Below are 20,843 nucleotides of genomic sequence, written 5' to 3'. Positions count from 1 at the left end.
AGTATTCTCACCAAATGGATGATATATGCCAAAAGCTGTAACGCTTGCAGCCAGCATTGGTCAACAGAAAGGGTGCAGTTCTTCTCCACTACAATGCCTGATTGCATGTCAGAGAACCAGTGCTTCAAAAGTTGAATGAATTGTCCTACAAAGTTTTGCCTACTCTACCATATATTCACCTGCTCTCTCACCAACTGACTTCAGGCATCTCTGCAACTTTTTGCAGGGGAAGTGTTTTCCAAGAGTTCATTGAATCTCAAAGCATGGAGTTTTACACTACAGAAATAAACAAACAGTATATTTCTCATTGGCAAAAATGTGTTGATGATAATGGTTCCTATTTTGATTAATGGAGATGTATTTGAGCCTAGTTATAAATGATTTTAATATTCATGGTCTGAAACCGCAATTACGTTTGCACCAACTAATAGTTTAGGCTGCCTAATGTGATTGTGAATTCTTTTTGAAACATTTTCAGATTTATTACTGAAAGCTCAACTTTGGGGTTTTTTTTCAGAAGCTCCATAGAACATACTAATTGAGTATGAATAATTTGAGTTATAGAATAAGAATAATTGATGTTGAGTTAGAAGCATTTCACTTCTTTGGAACTTATGGTCTAAAGTTTGGGGACATCGATTGATATGAATGCTTTTGTTTGCAGTATTTATAGTTTATTGGTTACCATTGCATAGTATGTCAGGTAGATGCCTAATTATCAAATGCCACATGTGAAAATTTCAGGAGATAGGGTTATAACCAACTATACCATACTAAGACATTTTAGTGATTAAAAAAGTTTAGAAACTAAAGAAACATGTAGTAGGCTTTTAAACTTAGTTACTGCCAGTGGAGAATGTTTAAACAGTGGCTGTCCACTCTTAGAATTGCTGAACTGATTTATTCATCACAGGAACTAGTACTACAACTGCATTTTTAATTGCTCTAATGTAAGATTTTTTCCCTTTATTTCCTTTTGATATAGTATTTACAGTCCATGGACTTGTGCCATTTTCCATTTGGCATTTTATTATTTGGCCTAGGGCCATGGTGTACTATGATGTTACTCATGGGCTCCAGAGTGATTAGCCTTGGTCAGAGTACTTTGTTACATTGCTTTTCATGCTCACTTCAGATTGTAAAAGTTTTCCTGAGAAGTCAATATTTCTATAACTGGATTCCTAAACTTCACTCTTCTGATTTCTGACTATTACACCAACAAAAATATCTACAAGTTATTTCTGCAGAACCTGTTTTAAGTAGCTCATTAACTGCAAATTTTTTTTAAATAGTAAATTGAGCATTCAGCATCTTTTGAGAAAAGATTTTAGTGTGTGAAATTAAACCTTCTAAATCACACTTGCTAAAGTTTGAAAGAAATGTCTTAAGGTGGGAATGTTGCCAGTTATAATGCATTATTAATTTCAGGAGAGCACAAGCGTTAGCCACTTACTTTAATATTTCCTTTTTTTGGATATTCTGAGTTGGTGACTATAGCAATTGATGTATTAAAAGTCAAATATATTTTACATTTAATCGATCATAAATGTCAAGTATATTTCTTTACTGTAGGGGCTCTTAGAATCTTTGAATATTGCTAATATTCATTGTGAGATTTCAGTTTTTCACACAGAGATAACTGTTAATATTGTATTATAGTTCCAATAGATTTTTTAGAAATTTATAGATACTTTTTTGTGCATAGATTCTTTACCATCTGAGCCGCCAGGGAAGAAGCCCTCTAACATAGTTAATATAAAATATAATATTTATATTCTGCTTTTTTTCACCTAAAGTTATATGATAAACATTTTACTCTAAACTTCTTTACAAACATCTTTTTTGTTGACAGCTTAATAAACTATTATGTTGATAAACTGTAATTGTTTTATTTTTCTTTCATTCTCAAATATTAAGGGTTTTTTCTGTTTATTTTCTCTTATGTTTTATAACCATATTTGTCCATTTTTGATTCCCAGAAGTGGAATTACCAGACTTAAATACGTGATTTTTAAAGTGTGTGATGAATATCAAGTTCTTTTTTCCCCAGAATGTTCTAATTTTTAATTATGTAATAAATATGTAAAATTATGACGCGCTTAAGGAAAATCTCATTTTCACTTTAGTTCTTTTCTTTTTTTACTTTCCACTAGTCGGTTTTTTGACTGAAAAGTTCTTTTGCAAGGAATAATACTGGATAAGTTTTAGAATAGAGATTTTAAAAAGAGAGTGAAAAATATGTTAGTTGTATATCTTCTCCTTCCTATAAAACCGTTAATGTTTTAGATACAGGGTATACGTGGATGGTTTTTTAATGGATTTTAAGTTCCATAAAAGCAGAGGGTCTTACTTTTATTTTTATCCCTTAGTATTAATATTTAGCATCAGACTAGCACATAATGGATGTCCAATCAGTATTTGTTGAATAAATGAGTGAATAATTATAATTTTCATGAAAAAAATATTACATGGTCAATTTCATTCAGATATTTGAAGAATGTTTGCAAAAGAGTATCTAATCCTTCTTCTGTACCAAGGTATAATATAGGCCATTATTACCCTCATGTAGCATTCTTCATATTTTTCATGTTTTATAAAGCAGCTGCTTTCTTTAGTGAATTATAGCCATATTGTTAGTGAATGTAACACTTTTGGAATACAGATGCCTATAATAGTGCTAAGCCTGTCCACTCTGGAAGCATATACAGTAATCCTTTATATTTAATGCAGAGCATGTTGCTTTCTTGATCTATCATTAAAAATTCTTAATTTATTAAGGTAAACAAAACAGTACTTTTAAAGAGTATTTATATTAATACATTACTGTTGTAGTAAGTCATTGTGTGTACATCATAGCAGTCATCACCGATAAGTGGTATTCTTAATGAAATATATGCAGGTTAGTTCTATCGTTTATGTAATTCATATGTGTATCTTATGAATAAGATACACTCCCCTTCCCCCTGTTTTATCTTATGTAGTCTAGGTTATCCCTTATTTATAAATAATCTATCTGTATGCTTCTGATATTACCTTTGGATTGCAGTTTTCAGAGTTTGGACCTTTGGTTTAGAATAAGCCAAAGCCAGTTAAAAATAGGACTCTACTCTGGTGTGAACCCACTTCTGTAAAGTGAACTGCAATAGAGCATCGATACTAACTGTATAGCCCCAAACCCATTTGCAATCTTTAATCCAGGTTAAATATAGAGGTAGTTGGTTGTCAAATTGAGTGTCTGCCAAATGTCATTAGTTAAATAAACATTCCTCAGTTACGGGCTTCCCTGATAGCTCAGTTGGTAAAGAATCTGGCTGCAATGCAGGAGACCCCGGTTCAGTTCCTGGGTTGGGAAGATCCGCCTGGAGAAAGGATAGGCTACCCACTCTAGTATTCTTGGGCTTCCCTGGTGGCTCAGCTGGTAAAGAATCCGCCCGCAATGTGAGAGCCCTGGGTTGGGAAGATCCCCTGGAGAAGGGAAAGGCTACCCACTCTAGTATTCTGGCCTGGAGAATTCCATTGACTATTTAGTCCATGGGGTCACAGAGTCGGACACAACTGAGCAACTTTCACAGTTACCTGTGTTTTAAAAACTAGCCGACTTCTTTATTATATGAATAATCAAAAGGTTGTTTACTAATTACATATTCAAATGTTGCTGCTGTATTTTTCATTTGATGCTTTTTTCAAGATGAGACTAGAACATCGGAATGTGACAAGTGAATTGATTTCCTAGGATGAGCTAATGAGCATTATTCTTCTGTTGCAGAGATTGAATTGAATAGTTTAACTGACCATATTTACATTTCATTCTTTTATCCTCAGGATAATTAGAAGGAATTTGATTGTCTGCTTTTTAAAACAGTACTGTATTCTGTAACTTTTATTTCTTACAAACACACAAGATTGAGGGTTCCTATGATGCTTTATTAAATAAATAGCACATTGCTTTCTTTTGGAATAGATAGTACAACCTGTGGATACTGTATTAACTCCATATTGGTTCTTGGCTGGGCTTTGGAATTTGGTTTCTTTTGATTTTCCTTCTTGTCTAGACAGAAGAGGGTCTTCTGTCACTTCCAAGATCCTAGTCTTCCCTGCCAACTTCTCTTGTGCATTTTTATAGTTTTAAGTAAGAACAATTGAATGGGAAAACACATTTAAGAGAGTCGATTACTTTTAACTAGGAGATACTCTGTGCCAAAATCACAATTGTAGCTTTAACATTATTAGCTATTGTAGAAGTTCAGCTCTTTCATTCCATTCTTCTTTTTCTATTGTACTTTTCTCAGGGTTCTATAGGGGAAGAAATGAGTGGAAGGTTCACTAATTTCCATTCTCAGTTCTGATCCCAGTTAATATTGATGAAATTGAACATTTTTCTGTTCAGTTTGTAGAGAACTCTTAATTTGTGGTTCCTGATAGGTGTCTCCTTATAAATAATATTGAGGTTGTCCTAGAAGGATATGCCACACTTGTATATATAGTTGATTAGTACTCAATATAATAAGCACAGCTCATTTTGTTGTGTTTCACTTTATTGCGATTCACGGATACTATGTTTTTTCTAGTTGAAGGTTTGTGGCAACTCTGACCAGCAAGTCTACGGGAGCCATTTTTCTAATAGCATTTTGTCTTACTTTATGTCTCTATTACATTTTGGTACTTACTGCTGCATTTCAGACTTTTTCATCATTATTATATTTTTAGGGTGAGCTTTGATCAATGACATTTGATGCTACTATTGTATCAAATAATTATTTTAGGGTCCACAAAATGCCCCCATATAAGATGATGAGCTTAGCTGATAATTGTTGTGTGTGTTCTGACTACTTTAATGGACTAGCCATTCCCCTATCTTGCTTCCCCTCCTTTGGCTTCTTTATTTTCTGAGACACAACAGTATTAAATTTATGCCAATTAATAACCTACAGTGGCCTCTGAGTGTTCAAGTGAAAGGAAGAGTCAGATCTTTCATTTTTAGTCAAAAGCTAGAAATGATTAAGCTTAGTGAGGAAGACATGTCAAAACCCGAGATAAGCCACTAAAAAAGCTAGGGCCCATTTGCTGTATGATGCAGGGAGCTCAACCCAGTGCTCTCTGACAACCTATGGGGTGGGAAGGAGGTTCAAGAGGTAGGGGACGTGTATACCTGTGGCTGATTTGTATACATGCATGGCAGAAGCCAACACAACATTGTAAAGCAATTATCCTCCAATTAAAAATAATTTTGTTTTTAAAGCTAAAGCTCTTGTGCTAGACAGTTAGCCAAGTTGTGAATGCAAAGGAAAGGTTCTTGAGGGGGGTTTAAGTGCTACTCCAGGGAACACCTGAATGATACAGAAAGTTAGCATGGTCTGGATAGACAAATCAGCTACAGTATTCCCTTAAGCCAAAGCTTAATCCAGAGCAAGGCCCTAACTCTCTTCAGTTCTGTTAAGGGTGGGATAGGTGACGATGCTGCAGAAGAAAAGTTTGAAGCTAGCAGTTGTTGATTCGTGATGTTTATGGGAAGAAACCGTCTCAATAACAAAAGTATAAGATGAAACAGCAAATGCTGATGTAGATGATGCAACAAGTTATCCAGAAGATCTCGCTAAGAAAATTTAATGAAGGTGGCTACATAAACAATGAAACAGGTTTTTCTTTGTAGACAAAACAGCCTTATATTGGAAGAATATGTCATCTAAGACTCTAATAGCTGGAGAGGAAATGTCGGTCAGTGCCTGGCTTTAAAGTTTTAAAGGACAGGCTGACTCTCTTGTTAGTGGCTAATGCAGCTAGTGACTTTAAGGTGAAGCCAGTGCTGAGTTCAGTTCAGTTGCTCAGTCGTGTCCGACTCTTTGCGACTCCATGAACCGCAGCACGCCAGGCCTCCCTGTCCATCACCAACTCCCGGAGTTCACCCAAACCCACATCCATGGAGTTGGTGATGCCATCCAGCCATCTCATCCTCTGTCATCCCCTTCTCCTCCTGCCCCCAATCCCTCCCAGCATCAGAGTCTTTTCCAATGAGTCAACTCTTCACATGAGGTGGCCAAAGTACTGGAGTTTCAGCTTTAGCATCATTCCTTCCAAAGAACACCCAGGGCTGATCTCCTTTAGAATGGACTGGTTGGATCTCCTTGCAGTCCATGGGACTCTCAAGAGTCTTCTCCAACACCTCAGTTCAAAAGCATCAATTCTTTAGCGCTCAGCTTTCTTCACAGTCCAACTCTCACATCCATACATGACTACTAGAAAAACCATAGCCTTGACTAGATGGGCCTTTGTTGGCAAAGCAATGTCTCTGCTTTTGAATATGCTCTCTAGGTTGGTCATAACTTTCCTTCCAAGGAGTAAGCGTCTTTTAATTTCATGGCTGCAGTCACCATCTGCAGTGATTTTGGAGCCCCCCAAAATAAAGTCTGACACTGTTTCCACTGTTTTCCCATCTATTTCCCATGAAGTGATGGGACCAGATGCCATGATCTTCGTTTTCTGAATGTTGAGCTTTAAGCCAACTTTTTCACTCTTCTCTTTCACTTTCATCAAGAGGCTTTTTAGTTCCTCTTCACTTTCTGCCATAAGGGTGGTGTCATCTGCATTTCTGAGGTTATTGATACTTCTTCCGGCAATCTTGATTTCAGCTTGTGCTTCTTCCAGCCCAGCGTTTCTCATGATGTACTCTGCATAGAAGTTAAATAAGCAGGGTGACAATATACAGCCTTGATGGACTCCTTTTCCTATTTGGAACCAGTCTGTTGTTCCATGTCCAGTTCTAACTGTTGCTCCCTGACCTGCATATAGGTTTCTCAAGAGGCAGGTCAGGTGGTCTGGTATTCCTATCTGTTGAAGAATTTTCCAGTTTATTGTGATCCACACAGTCAAAGGCTTTGGCATAGTCAATAAAGCAGTGCTGATTTGCCATTCTAGAAATCCTAGGATTCATAACAGTGATGCTGTATCTACTCTGCCTGTGCTCTCTAAGTGAACAACAAAGCCCAGATTACAATACATTTGTTTACAACATGGATTTCTGAATATTTTAAGCCCACTATTGAGAACTAAAACTCAGGGGAAAAAAAAAAAGATTTCTTTCAAAATGTTACTGTTCATTGACAATGCACCTGTTCATCTAAGAGGTGTGATGGAGATAAACAACAAGATCTAAATTGTTTTCATGCCTGCTAACAACATCCATTCTGCAACCCATGATTCAGGTGTTATTTTGACTTTCAACTGTTACTATTTAAGAAATTCATTTTGTAAGGGTATAGCTGTTATAGATAATGATCCCTTTGATGAATCTGGGCAAAGTTAATTGAAAACTGTATAAAAAGGATTCACCATTCTAGATGTGGGTATGCCATTAAAAACATTCATGATTCACAGAAAAAGGTCAAAATACCACCATTCTCATCATCAAAATACCACAGGAGTTTGGAAGAAGTTGATTCCAACACTTGTGGATGACTTTGAGCTATTCAAGACTTCACTGGAGGAAGTAACTGCAGATATGGCAGAAATAGCAAGAGAACTGGAATTCGAAGTGAAGCCTTAAGATGTGACTGAATTGCTGCAATCTCATGATAAAACTTGAATGAATGAGGAATTGCTTCTTATGGATGAGCAAAAAAAAAAGGTTCCTTAAGATGGAATTTACCCCCAGTGAAGATGCTATGAAGATTGTTGAAATGACAAGAAAGAATTTAGAACATTACCTAAACTTAGTTGATAAAGCAGTGGCAGAGTTTGAGAAGACTGACTCCAGTTTTGAAATTCTACTGTAGTTAAAAATGTAAACAAACATTGCATACTACAGAGAATTTGTTTGTGAAAGGAAGAGTTGATTGATGTGACACACTTCACTGTTGTCTTCAGAAATTGCCGTTGCAACCCCAGCCTTCAGCAACCACCACCCTGGTCAGTCAGCAGTCATCAAATAGCAAAAGATTATGACTCACAGAGTGCTCAGATGATGATTAACGTTTTTTAGCAATAAAGTATTTTTTAGTTAAGGTATGTACATTTTTTTAGGCATAATACTATTACACTCTCAGTGGACTACAATATAGTGTACACATAACTTTCATACACACTGGGAAACAAAAAAATCTGTGTAAATCACTATTGCTATATTCACTTTATTGAAGTGGTCTTGAACCAAACAAACCTACGTTATCTCTGAGGAATGCCTATAAATACTTGATGTGTTATGCTTAGTCTTAGTCAGTTGTGGCCAACTCTTTGCAACCCCATGGACTGTAGCCCACGAGGCTCCTCTGTCTATAGCAGTTCTCCAGGCAATAATACTAGAGTGGGTTGCCATGCCTTCTCCAGGTGAAGTGAAGTGCAAGTCACTCAGTTGTGTCAGACTTTGCAACCCCATGGACTATATATATGTAATATATATATGCTGCTGCTAAGTCACTTCAGTTGTGTCTGACTCTGTGCAACCCCATAGACGGCAGCCCATTAGGCTCCTCTGTCCCTGGGATTCTCCAGGCAAGAACACTGGAATGGGTTGCCATTTCCTTCTCCAGTGCATGAAAGTGAAAAGTAAAAGTGAAGTCGCTCAGTCGTGCCTGACTCTTAGCAACCCCGTGGACTGCAGCCTACCAGGCCCCTCCATCCATGGGATTTTCCAGGCAAGTGTACTGGAGTGGGTTGCCATTGCCTTCTCCATGATATATATATTTAGTCCCTGAAATTCTCCAGGCCAGAATATTGGAGTGAGTAGCCTTTCTCTTCTCCAGGGGATCTTCCCAACCCAGAGATCAACCCCAGGTCTCCTGCACTGTGGACTGATTCTTTACCAGCTGAGCCACCAGGGAAGCCCAAGAATACTGGAGTGGGTAGTCTATCCCTTCTCCAGCGAATCTTCCCGTCCCAGGAACTGAACCAGGGATCTTCCCAATCCAGGAATTAACCCAGGTCTCCCTTATTGCATGCGAATTCTTTACCAGCTGAGCCCCCAGGGAAGACCAAATACTTGAGTGTTTGCTAAAAACAGTTTTTCATTTACTGTAAAGGAAATCATTGGTAGGGTTAATGTGGTTCTTTTGTGGTACCACTTTTTCACTTCGCCTTATACAGATATGGAGCAATTACACACTCATCTGATCTTGCCCTTTTAGTTCATCGGTCCCAACTGTCCTAAAAGACATTAGCATAACTACCTATTGATAATCTCTAAAATGAAGTCTAAGCTCTTTAGCTTATTCGTAACCTAACTCGTGCCTTCTTCACTTTCATCTTACATTGTTCTATTCAACCATTTTGTACTTTTGCACATTGTCCTTTGCCTGAAAAATTTCTGACCTCTGTTACTAAAGATCTTGTAATTTGATTCCTAATACACACATGCAAATCTTACACACATATGCCTTGTGGTTCTTTTGTCTTATTCATCTTTATATCCCCTCTGTTTGGCAAATAGTACCAACTAAATTTTGTTGAATAACTGAATATTTTGTTAAGCGTTTTGGCTCATAGTGTTTCTTATTTTTCAGAAATATTTATTTTTCCTTTTTGTATAAAAATACATGTAAATATATTTGTTAATAGCTTTATTGAGATATACTTCATGTGTTAATCATTTGCTTATTTAAAGGGTACAGTTAGTGTGGTGTGCTCAGAGCAGGGGGCCTGAAGAAATGGCTTACTGTTTACAACACACCCAACAGGAATCTGGGTTCATTGTGACAGGAGACACAAAATATGTGGCCTTTCCGTGAACAAGTACCCAACACATGTCCCCCTGCACCTCCATGTGGCTTCTGGGCAGGACCAGTGAGACAGGGCTCAATATTGGAAGAAAAAGTGCAGTATTTAGTGGGGAAGCTTGCTACCTAGAGTTTGACCAGTCCACACGTGGGTGGGCCATGATTAGTCTTATAAAGGCTTTGAACCTCTCTTTTCAAGGAGAAATAAAAAAAGAAAAAGAGATTCCAACTATATGCCATTCTAGAAAAGGCGAAACTGTGGAGACAATAAAAAGATCAGTGGTTGTCAGGAGTTTGTGGAGAGATGAATATACAGGGTACAGAAGTTTTTATGAGCAGTGAGATACTTTGAATGACTTTATAATGATGGATACATGTCATTATGTGTATGTGCTAAATTGCTTCAGTTGTCCAACTCTTTGCGACCCCATGGACTATAGCTCACCAGGCTCCTCTGTCCATGGGATTCTTCAGGTGAAATACTGGAGTGGGTTGCCATGCCCTTCTCCAGGGGATCTTCCTGACCCAGAGATCAAACCTATGTCTCTTCAGCCTCCTGCCTTGGCAGCTGGGTCCTTTACCACTAGCACAACCTGGGAAGCCCATATGTCATTATACTTTTGTCTAAATACATAGAAGATGCAACGCTATTCTCATAAAAGTCAACTCTGAGTGAACTGAGGACCTTGGTGATTATGAAGTACCAATGCAGTTCATCCTTGGTTTAAAAAAAAAAAAAAAAGTACCATTTTTGATAATGGTTATGCCTGTGAGGGAGGGGGATATATGGGAAATTTCTGTACCTTGTCAATTTAGTTGTAAACCTAAAACTGCTTTTAAAAAAAAAAAAAAAAAAAGTCCCCCCCACCCAAATTATACTCACTGTAGACATTTTTGACAGAACTTTCATTTCACTTTAATATATATACACATATTATATATGTGTGTGTGTGTGTTGAATTGTGATGTAAAATGTATGTTTTAGATCCGAAAAGTTTGCAGGCCACTGTAGTTATTTATTTTGGCAAATAGAAACAAATTCACCTCAAAAAAAGTATGCAATTTAAAAAAAGGGTCTAGTATATGCAAATAGTTGTACAGCCATAATTACATTAATTTTAGAACATTTTCATCATCCCAGAAGGAAACCCTGTACATTTTTTCCATCATCTCCCAACCTGTCCATTCCCTCAGCCTTAGGCAAGCACTTAACCAATTTTATGTCTCTAGATTTGCTGTTCCTAGACATTTCATGTAAATTATATCATAAAATATGTGGTTCTTTGTGGCTGACTTCTTTCATTTAACAAAATTTTCAAGGTTCATCTGTGTTGTGTCATGTATCACTACTTCATTCCATCTTACTGCCAAATGACATTCTGTTGCATGGATATAACACATTTAATTTATCCATTCCTTAGTTGATAGACATTTGGATTGTATCTATATTTTGGCTTTCATGAATAAAGCTGCTAAGAACATTCAAACATTCATGTACAAATTTTTATGTGAATACCTGTTTCCTTTTTTTTTTTTAACTTAATTGGTGGATAATTACTTTATAATATCATGATGGTTTTTGCCATACATCAACATGTATGGCCACACATATATATGTGTCCTCCCCATCCTGAGTCCCCCACCTACTTCCCTCCCCACCCTATCTCTCTGGGTTGTCCCAGAGCACTGGCTTTGGATGCCTTGCTTCATGCATTGAATTCACTGGTCATCTGTTTTACATATTGTAGTGTACATATTTGTTTCAATGCTATTCTCTCAAATCACCCCACCCTCTCCTCTTGCGGAGTCCAAAAGTCTGTTCTGTAACATCTGTGTCATTTTTGCTGCCCTGCTTGTAAGATCATTGGTACCATCTTTATAAATTCCATATGTATGTGTTAATATACAGTATTTATATTTCTCTGTCTGACTTACTTCACTCTGTATAATAGGCTCCAGGTTCATCACCTCATTAAAACAGACTCAAATGTGTTCCTTTTCATAGCTGAGTAATATTCCATTGTTTATGTATATCACAACTTCCTTATCCATTGATCTACTGATGGACGTCTAGGTTGCTTCCCTGTCCTCACTTCTGTTCAGTCGCTCAGTTGTGTCTGACTCTTTGCGACCCCATGAATCGCAGCACGCCAGGCCTTCCTGTCCATCACCACCTCCCAGAGTTCACCCAAACTGATGTCCATCGAGTCAGTGATGCCATCCAGCCATCTCATCCTCTGTTGTCCCCTTCTCCTCCTGCCCCCAATCCCTCCCAGCATCAGAGTCTTTTCCAATGAGTCAACTCTTCGCATCAGGTGGCCAAAGTATTGGAGTTTCAGCTTTAGCATCAGTCCTTCCAAAGAACATCCAGGAGTGATCTCCTTGCAGTCCAAGGGACTCTCAAGAGTCTTCTCCAACACCACAGTTCAAAAGCATCAATTCTTTGGCGCTGAGCTTTCTTCACAGTCCAACTCTCTCATCCATACATGACCACTGGAAAAACCATAGCCTTGACTAGATGGACCTTTGTTGCCAAAGCTATTCTAAATAATGCTGCAGTGAACATTGGGGTACATTTGTCTCTTTCAGTTCTGGTTTCCTTGGGGTGTATGCCCAGCAGTGGGATTGCTGGATCTTGGTTTCAGTTCTTTGGGGTATATATCAAGTAGTGTTATTGCTAGATCCTTGGTAACCACTTGTTTAACCTTTTGAAGAGCTGCCAAGCAGTTTTCTGAAGTGGCTGCACCATTTTACGTCTTCCACAGCATTGTATGTTCCTACATTTGTATCTTTTTGAGTTTAGCTATCCTAGTGGGTGTGAAATGGTATCTTATTGTGGTTTTTGATTTATATTTTCTTTGTGGCTAATGATGTTGCAAAGCTTTTCGTTTGCATATTGACCATTTGTATGTGTTTTCTTTAGTGAAATGTCTGTTCAGGTTTTTTGCCCTTTTAAAAATATTTTTATTATTGATTTTATTAATATATGCAATTGATTTTATTGATTTTGATTTTATTAATATATACAATTGAGTTGTATACATACTAGATACAAGCCCTTTATTAGATGTCTGCTATCAGGTGGCAGAGTGGTAAAGAATCCACCTGCCAATGCAGGTGATACAAGTTTGATCCCTGGTCCAGACGATCCAGAAATGGCAACCCATTTCTGTCTTGACTGAAAAACTCCATGGACAAAGGAGCTTGGTGGGCTACAATTCATAGTGTCTCAGAGAGTCAGACACGAATGAGCACTCACACGGATATATTGATTTCCAAATATTTTCTCCCATTCAGTGAGATACCTCTTTTCTTGATAATGTTCTTGCAGCATAAAAGTCTTTAATTTTGAGAGAATCCAGTCTCTCTCTTTTTTCTTTTGTTGTGTGTAGTTTCGATACCACATTTGAGAAAGTATTGCCAAATTGAAGGTGAGGAAGATTTAGCATATATTCTATTTTGAGAGTTTATACTTTTAGCATGCACATTCGGGTCTTTGGTTAATTTTTTCTTCCCCCTGAGTGTGGTTAACTCTGCTCCTTTACATGTAACCATACTACTGCTGCTAAGTCGCTTCAGTCGTGTCTGACTCTGTCTGACCCCATAGATGGCAGCCCACCAGGCTCCACCGTCCCTGGGATTCTCCAGGCAAGAACACTGAAGTGGGTTGCCATTTCCTTCTCCAATGCATGAAAGTGAAAAGTGAAAGTGAAGTCGCTCAGTCGTGTCCGACTCTTAGCGACCCCATGGACTGCAGCCTACCAAGCTCCTCCATCCATGGGATTTTCCAGGCAAGAGTACTGGAGTGGGCTGACATGTAACCCATAGGACTATAGAAACTCCAACTATAGCTTGGAGTTATAACCATATGTGGAAAAAGATTTGTTGTGTTTTTTTTAAACTGTGGTAAAATGTGCATAACATGAATTTTACCATTTTCACCAGTCTAAAGTGTATAATTTTGTGACATTAAGTATATTCCCATTGCTGTGCACCCATCACCACCATTCGTCTTTAGAACTCTTCTTCCTGCACAGAAGCTCTGTACCCATTAGAGAGTGACTCTTTGTTTCCTCCCTCACTATTAAGTATGATGTTGGCCTTGTTTTGTTTTTTTTCTTTTCTTTTAAAGATGTCCTTTACTAAGTTCCTTTGTATTCCTAGTTTGCTGAGAGGTTTTTTTTTTTTAAGTCGTGAATGGATGTTGAATTCTCTTGAGTGCTTTTTCTGTTTCTATTGAAATGCTCATATGGTTTTTCTTAGTCTGTCAATACAATAAATTACATTGAGTTTTTTTCACATTGAATTGTTCTTATATTCCTGGATGAACTCCACTCTGTTGTGATATAGTATCCTTTTTATATATTACTGGATTCTATTTGCTAACATTTTGTTGAGAATTTTTGCATATATCTTCATGGGAGATATTGGTGTATAATTTTCTTATAATGTTTTTGTCTGGTTTTGGTATTAGGATAATGCTGGCATTATAGTGAGTTGAAAATGTTCTCTACTCATTTATTTGTTGGAAGAAAGTATGTAGAATTAGTATTGTTTCTCCCTCAAATGGTCTCTATTGAAACCATTTGGTCCTACTATTTTCTTTATTTGCAAGGATTAAGTTATATTTAATTTTTTAGTAAACCTAAGATTATTCAGGTTATCTGTTTTTTATCTTGAGTAAGTTTTGATAGTTTGTATCTTTTAAAAAAATTGGTTGATTTTGCCTTGATTTTCTGACTCATGGACATATAGTTGTTTATAGTCTTCCTTATTATCTCTTAACTGTCGGTGGGATCATTAGTGATATTTTGTCTTTCATTTCTGATACTGGTAATTTATGTCTTCTCTTTTTTTTACAATCAGTCGGCCTGGAGGTCTGGCAATTTTATTGAATTTTTTTTCCCAATCACCAGCTTTTTGTTTTATTTTTCTGATTTTGATTTCATTTATTTATGTACTCATCTTTATTAGTTTCTTTTCTATCTGCATTAGGCTTAATTTGCTCTTCTTCCTTTAGTTTAAGTTGGGAGCTCTGGTTAATGAACTTACTTCTGTCTCTTCTAGGTCAGTGTTCAATGCTGTAAATGATCATTAGGCATTGTTTTAGCTGCATCCCTCATATTTGATATGTTGTACTTTCATTTCCATTAGTTTAAAATATTTTTTATTTCCCTTAAAACATCTTTAACTTAATATGATCTAATTTTAAGTGAAAATGTATGACATGTATAGTGCAAGAATCTTAAAACAGTCTACTTGTATTGCTCCCCTCCTGGCCTTTGTGCTGTTGTCATATATTTTACTTTGAGTTCAGTTCAGTCACTTAGCCAAGTCTTACTCTTTGCAACCTCATGGACTGCAGCATGCCAGGCCTTCCTCTGTCCATGACCGACTCCTGGAGTTTACTCAAACTCATGTCCATTGAGTCGGTGATGCCATCCAACCATCTCATCCTCTGTCGGCCCCTTCCCTTCCCACCTTCACTCTTTCCCAGCATCAGGGTCTTTTCAAATGAGTCAGCTGTTCGCATCAGGTGGCCAGAGTATTAGAGTTTCAGCTTCAGCATCAGTCCTTCCAGTGAATATTCAGGACTAATTTCCTTTAGGATGGACTGGTTGGATCTCCTTCTCTTCAAGGGACTCTCAAGACCCAAAACAACAGTTCAAAAGCATCTCTTCTTCGGTGCTCAGCTTTCTTTATAGACCATCTCTCACAACCATATATGACTACTGGAAAAACCATAGCTTTGACTAGATGGACTTTTGTTGGCAAAGTGATGTCTCTGCTTTTTAATATGCTGTCTAGGTTGGTCATAGCTTTTTTTCCAAGAAGCAAGCATCATTTAATTTCATTGCGGCAGTCACCATCTGCAGTGATTTTGGAGCCCAGAAAAATAAAGTCTCTCACTGTTTCCCCATCTATTTGCCATGAAGCGATAGGACCAGATGCCATGATCTTAGTTTTCTGAATGTTGAGTTTTGAGCCAACTTTTTCACCCTCCTCTTTCACTTTTGTCAAGAGGCTCTTTAGTTCTTTACTTTCTGCCATAAGTGTGGTATCATCTACATATCTGAGGTTATTGATATATCTCCTGGCAATCTTGGTTCCAGCTTGTGCTTCACCCAGTCCAGCATTTCTCATAATATACTCTGCATATAAGTTAAATAAGCAGGGTGACAATATACAGCCTTGACATATACTCCTTTCCCGATTTGGAACCAGTCTGTTGTTCCATGTCCAGTTCTAACTGTTGCTTCTTGAGCTGCATACAGTTTTCTCTAGAACCAGATCAGGTAGTCTGGTATTCCCATCTCTTTCAGGATTTTCCATAGTTTGTTGTGATCCGCACAGTCAAAGGCTTTGGCATAGTCAATAAAGCAGAAATAGATGTTTTTCTGAAACTCTCGTTTTCAATGATCCAACAGATGTTGGCAGTTTGATTTCTGGTTTGTCTTTTCTAAAACCAGCTTGAACATCTGGAAGTTCATGGTTCACATACTGTTGAAGCCTGGCTTAGAGAGTTTTGAGCATTACTTTGCTAGTGTGTGAGATGAGTGCAATTGTGCAGTGGTTTGAGCATTCTTTGGCATTGCCTTTTTTTGGGATTGGAATGAAAATTGACCTTGTCCAGTCTTGTGGTCACTGCTGAGTTTTCCGAATTTGCTGGCATATTGAGTGCAGCACTTTCACAGCATCATCATTTAGGATTTGAAATAACTCATCTGGAATTCTATCACTTTCACTAGCTTTGTTCATAGTGATGCTTCCTAAGGGCCTCTTGACTTCACATTCCAGGATGTTTGGCTCTAGGTGAGTGATCACACCATCATGATTATCTGGGTCATGAAGATCTTTTTGGTATAGTTCTTGTGTGTATTCTTGCTACCTCTTCTTAATCTCTTCTTCGTCTGTTAGGTCCATAGCATTTCCTTGTCCTCAGCTGGTAAAGAATCTGCCTGCAATCGGGGAGACGTGTGTTTGATCCCTTGGTTGGGAAGATCCCCTGGAGGAGGGAAAGGGTACCCACTCCAGTATTTTGGCCTAGAGAATTCCATTGACTCTATAGTCCATGGGGTCACAAAGATTCGGACATGACTAAGCGACTTTCACTTCGTTTTACTTTTCATGATGTAAACCCATATTACATTGTCCTCAGTTTTGCTCTAAACAGAATATCCTTTTGAAGAGATTGAAAAAATAGTAATAAAAAAATCTCTATGTTTACACAATGTAGTTACCACTTCACCTCTCTCTAGTCTTTTGTGTAGATTCAGGTTTCCATCTGGTAGCATTTTCCTTCTTCCTGTAGAGCTTACTTTAATATTTCCTGTAATGTAGGTGTGCTGGTCAAGAATTCTTTCAGTTTTTGCATTCTCAAATTCGTTTTTTTCAGTCCCCCAAAAGTCATTATTTTGTTTTTATTTTATTATTATTTTTTTTTATGTTTTCTAAACTGCATGGTTTTATTGATTTCAAATATTTTATGGTATTTTCCATACTATTAATAAATCCCAGCAGGATCCTCTATGACCCACCTCCCAGAATATTGGAAATAAAAGCAAAAATAAATGGGAGCTAATTAAAATTAAAAGCTTCTGCACAACAAAGGAAACTATAAGCAAGGTGAAAACACAGCCTTCAGAATGGGAGAAAATAATAGCAAATGATGCAACTGACAAAGAATTAATCTAAAAAAATGTACAAGCAACTCCTGCAGCTCCTCAATTCCAGAAAAATTAATGACCTAATCAAAAAATGGGCCAAAGAACTAAACAGACATTTCTCCAAAGAAGACATACAGATGGCTAACAGACACATGAAAAGATGCTCAACATCACTCATTATCAGAGAAATGCAAATCAGAATCACAATGAAGTACTGTTAACGGACCAGACCTGAGCTATGACAGGCTCAACAAGCTATACTAGGCCTAAGATTCAGATTCTTGTAAAACCTGAGTCATGATTCTGGGAAACCACACCCTGGGAAAGTCCCCGCTAGCGCCAAACCTGAGCCAATCCAGATAGGGATGCGGGATTTGAAAATCGCGTGAGTGTGTATGGCTCAGCCAATCATAACCCGCCAGGTGTACTATGAACCGCCTGTATAAAAGCAGCTGTGATTCAGAGCTCGGGGCTCTTGTCAAGACTCCACTGGGCTGGATGAGACAGGAGCCCTAGTTCAAGCTAGCAATAAAACCCCTTTATGCTTTTGCATTGCTGTGGACATCTTATTCTCTCAGTTTTGGGAACTCGGACTTTGGGCGTAACAGTACCATTACATGCCAGTCAGAATGGCTGCAGTCCAAAAGTCTACAAGCAATAAATGCTGGAGAGGGTGTGGAGAAAAGCGAACCCTTTTACACTGTTGGTGGGAATGTAAACTAGTACAGCCACTATGGAAAACAGTGTGGAGATTCCTTCAAAAACTGGAAATAGAACTGCCTTATGACCCAGCAATCCCACTGCTGGGCATACATACTGAAGAAACCAGAATTGAAAGAGACAAGCATACCCCAATGTTCTTCACAGCACTGTTTATAATAGCCAGGACATGGAAGCAACCTAGATGTCCACCAGCAGACGAATGGATAAGAAAGCTGTAGTACATATACACAATGGAGTTATTACTCAGCCATTAAAAAGATACATTTGAATCAGTTCTAATGAGGTGGATGAAACCAGAGCCTATTATAAGGTAAGCCAGAAAGAAAGACACCAATACAGTATCAGTTCAGTTCAGTTCAATCGCTCAGTCGTGTCCAACTCTTTGCAACCCCATGAACTGCAGCACACCAGGCCTCCCTGTCCATCACCAACTCCCGGAGTGCAGTCAAACTCACGTCCATCGAGTCGGTGATGCCATCCAGCCATCTCTTCCTCTGTCGTCCCCTTTTCCTCCTGCCCCCAATCCCTCCCAGCATCAGAGTCTTTTCCAATGAGTCAACTCTTCCTATGAGGTGGCCAAAGTACTGGAATTTCAGCTTTAGCATCATTCCTTCTGTCACGCGAGTGTATGTTCCTTGGTTCTTTGTCTCATCACAACAAAGATTTGGAGCAACAGACATTAAAGCCCTTGGTGCGTCACAGCTCTCGGGTCTTGGACAAACCGTGTTATAGCTCTTAGGCAAATCAGTGTTACAGCTCTTGGGAGAGGGGGAGAGAGGGAGAGAGAGAGAAAGAGCGCACGCACGCGGGAGAGGAAGAGAGAGAGACAGAGAGAGTGCACGCACGCGGGAGAGGAAGAGAGAGACAGAGAGAGTGCACACACGCGGGAGAGGAAGAGAGAGACAGAGAGAGTGCACGCATGCGGGAGAGGAAGAGAGAGAGAGACAGAGAGAGTGCATGCACGTGGGAGAGGAAGAGAGAGAGAGAGAAAGAGCGCTTTGGCTCCTCCTTTTATATGTTTTCCTCCACCTGGGCCTGCGCTATGCAAATTGGGCTTAGCCAGGAGTGCTGTTTCTTCTACCTGAAGTCTTCACTCTGGTCCTTGGACCTTCCTTTGACCTTCCTTGTTTTTTTAGCCATCGCCATTTTGGACTCCTTTTCCCTATTCTACCTACCTAACATTCCCCCCTCAAGAGATGGGAGGCCCAATTCTTTGGGAATAGGGGTGTCGAGGTCTTTCTGGCTACTTCCTGCTGAACTTGGGTGGCGAGGGGTATTTTGCCTCCCCCTCTTGCTAGTCTCAAGCCTCAGAGTCCTTATAGTGGTGTCCATCTAAGGGTGTGATATTTTTCGTCATCGGCTGTAGTTTTATATCTTTGTTGAACTGGCACTGTATGTTGTAGCTTGTTGACAGGTGTATTGAGTGTCCTCTTCTGTCTTCTTCCATGGCTTGACTCGTGCGTAGTGAATCCAAGAGTCATGTCCTGGTACCTTGACTGCTGGTGGCAGAGGCTTAGCCTCTATGGTCTCAAAATTGGAGACTACTGCATACCCGGCTCTTCTTTTTCCATCCAAGACAAAGCTGCTTCCATCAGTGTTCCAGATTTCCTCAGGATTGGTCAGAGGATCTTCTGACAATCCCTCTTGGGGTTTTGTCCAGTGGTCCAAGGTTTCTTAACCAGAGGTCTTCTGGGATCTGAGACTGGGCCGCGTGAGCTTTCTGCTGAGTTTGTTTTTTGCTGTCCCGGTTTCCGGCACGATGGGTCTTCCCCTGCACTGGATTTTCTTTACGTTCTGCCTCTACCGTGGGAGCTTCGCTGAGTTGGGCTCTGGCTGTGCTTGGCCTCTTCCATGCAGAGGTTGTTTCAGCCAGGTTACATCCGAGTCACGGCACCATAGATGTCACGCGAGTGCATGTTCCTCAGTTCTTTGTCTCATCACAACAAAGATTTGGAGCAATGGACATTTAAAGCCCTTGGCGCATCACAGCTCTTGGGTCTTGGACAAACCGTGTTATAGCTCTTAGGCAAATCAGTGTTACAGCTCTTGGGAGAGGGGGAGAGAGAGAGAAAGAGCACACGCACGCGGGAGAGGAAGAGAGGGAGAGCGCACGCACGCGGGAGAGGAAGAGAGAGAGAGCGCGCACGCACGCAGGAGAGAGAAAGAGAGAGAGAGAGCGCACGCACGTGGGAGAGGAAGAGAGAGAGAGAAAGAGAGCATGCACGCAGGAGAGGAAGAGAGAGAGTTGTTTTTATTTTAAAAGGATATTTTTATTGGAGAAAATAGTTAGATTGACATTGATACCTTCCCCTACCCCACATACCCCTAGTTCTTTAGTGGTATGCTCTACTCTCTTTTTCATGTTATCTTTGAAAACAAATCTTCTGTTTCTGTTTTCTTTTTCTATGCATAGTCTCTTTTCCTCTGGTTGCTTTTTAAGATTTTAAGCTAAAGAGGCTCTAATTTTAAGCAATTTGATTATCAGTATGTGGTATCTGTAGTTTTAACCAAATTTAAAAAAAATTTGGCCATTATTTCTTTAAGGATTTAGTCTATTTCTTTCCTCCTTCACAGGGTAATAAAAATACACATGTACATTTATCTGCTTGAGATTCTCCCAAAACTCAGTGATGCTGTGTTCAGTTTTTATATTCTGTTTTCTTATACCCTCTGCTTTTAGAGAGTCTCCGTTTCTGTGCCTGTCAGTTCACTAACCTTTTTCCCTATTGAAATGTCTAATCAGCTATTA

General features: G+C 38.9%; 1 protein-coding gene and 1 non-coding gene across 2 annotated transcripts in view; both read left to right on the top strand.

The window, feature by feature from the left end:
• The window catches only part of SPATA5 (spermatogenesis associated 5), a 346,722-nt gene that overhangs the window by 46,085 nt on the left and 279,794 nt on the right, over positions 1-20,843 (top strand). The gene's annotated exons all lie outside the window — the stretch shown is intronic.
• LOC120871645 lies at positions 9,605-9,733 on the top strand. The gene has a single exon (XR_005723073.1). It is a non-coding gene; the product is annotated as a small nucleolar RNA SNORA11 (small nucleolar RNA).

This window comes from Oryx dammah, unplaced genomic scaffold, assembly GCF_014754425.2.
Source record: "Oryx dammah isolate SB20612 unplaced genomic scaffold, SCBI_Odam_1.1 HiC_scaffold_12, whole genome shotgun sequence".
In the NCBI taxonomy this organism is placed as follows: Eukaryota; Metazoa; Chordata; class Mammalia; order Artiodactyla; family Bovidae; genus Oryx; species Oryx dammah.
The sequence above is the reverse complement of the archived record's forward strand: the minus strand, read 5'-3'. Positions and strand labels throughout refer to the sequence as shown.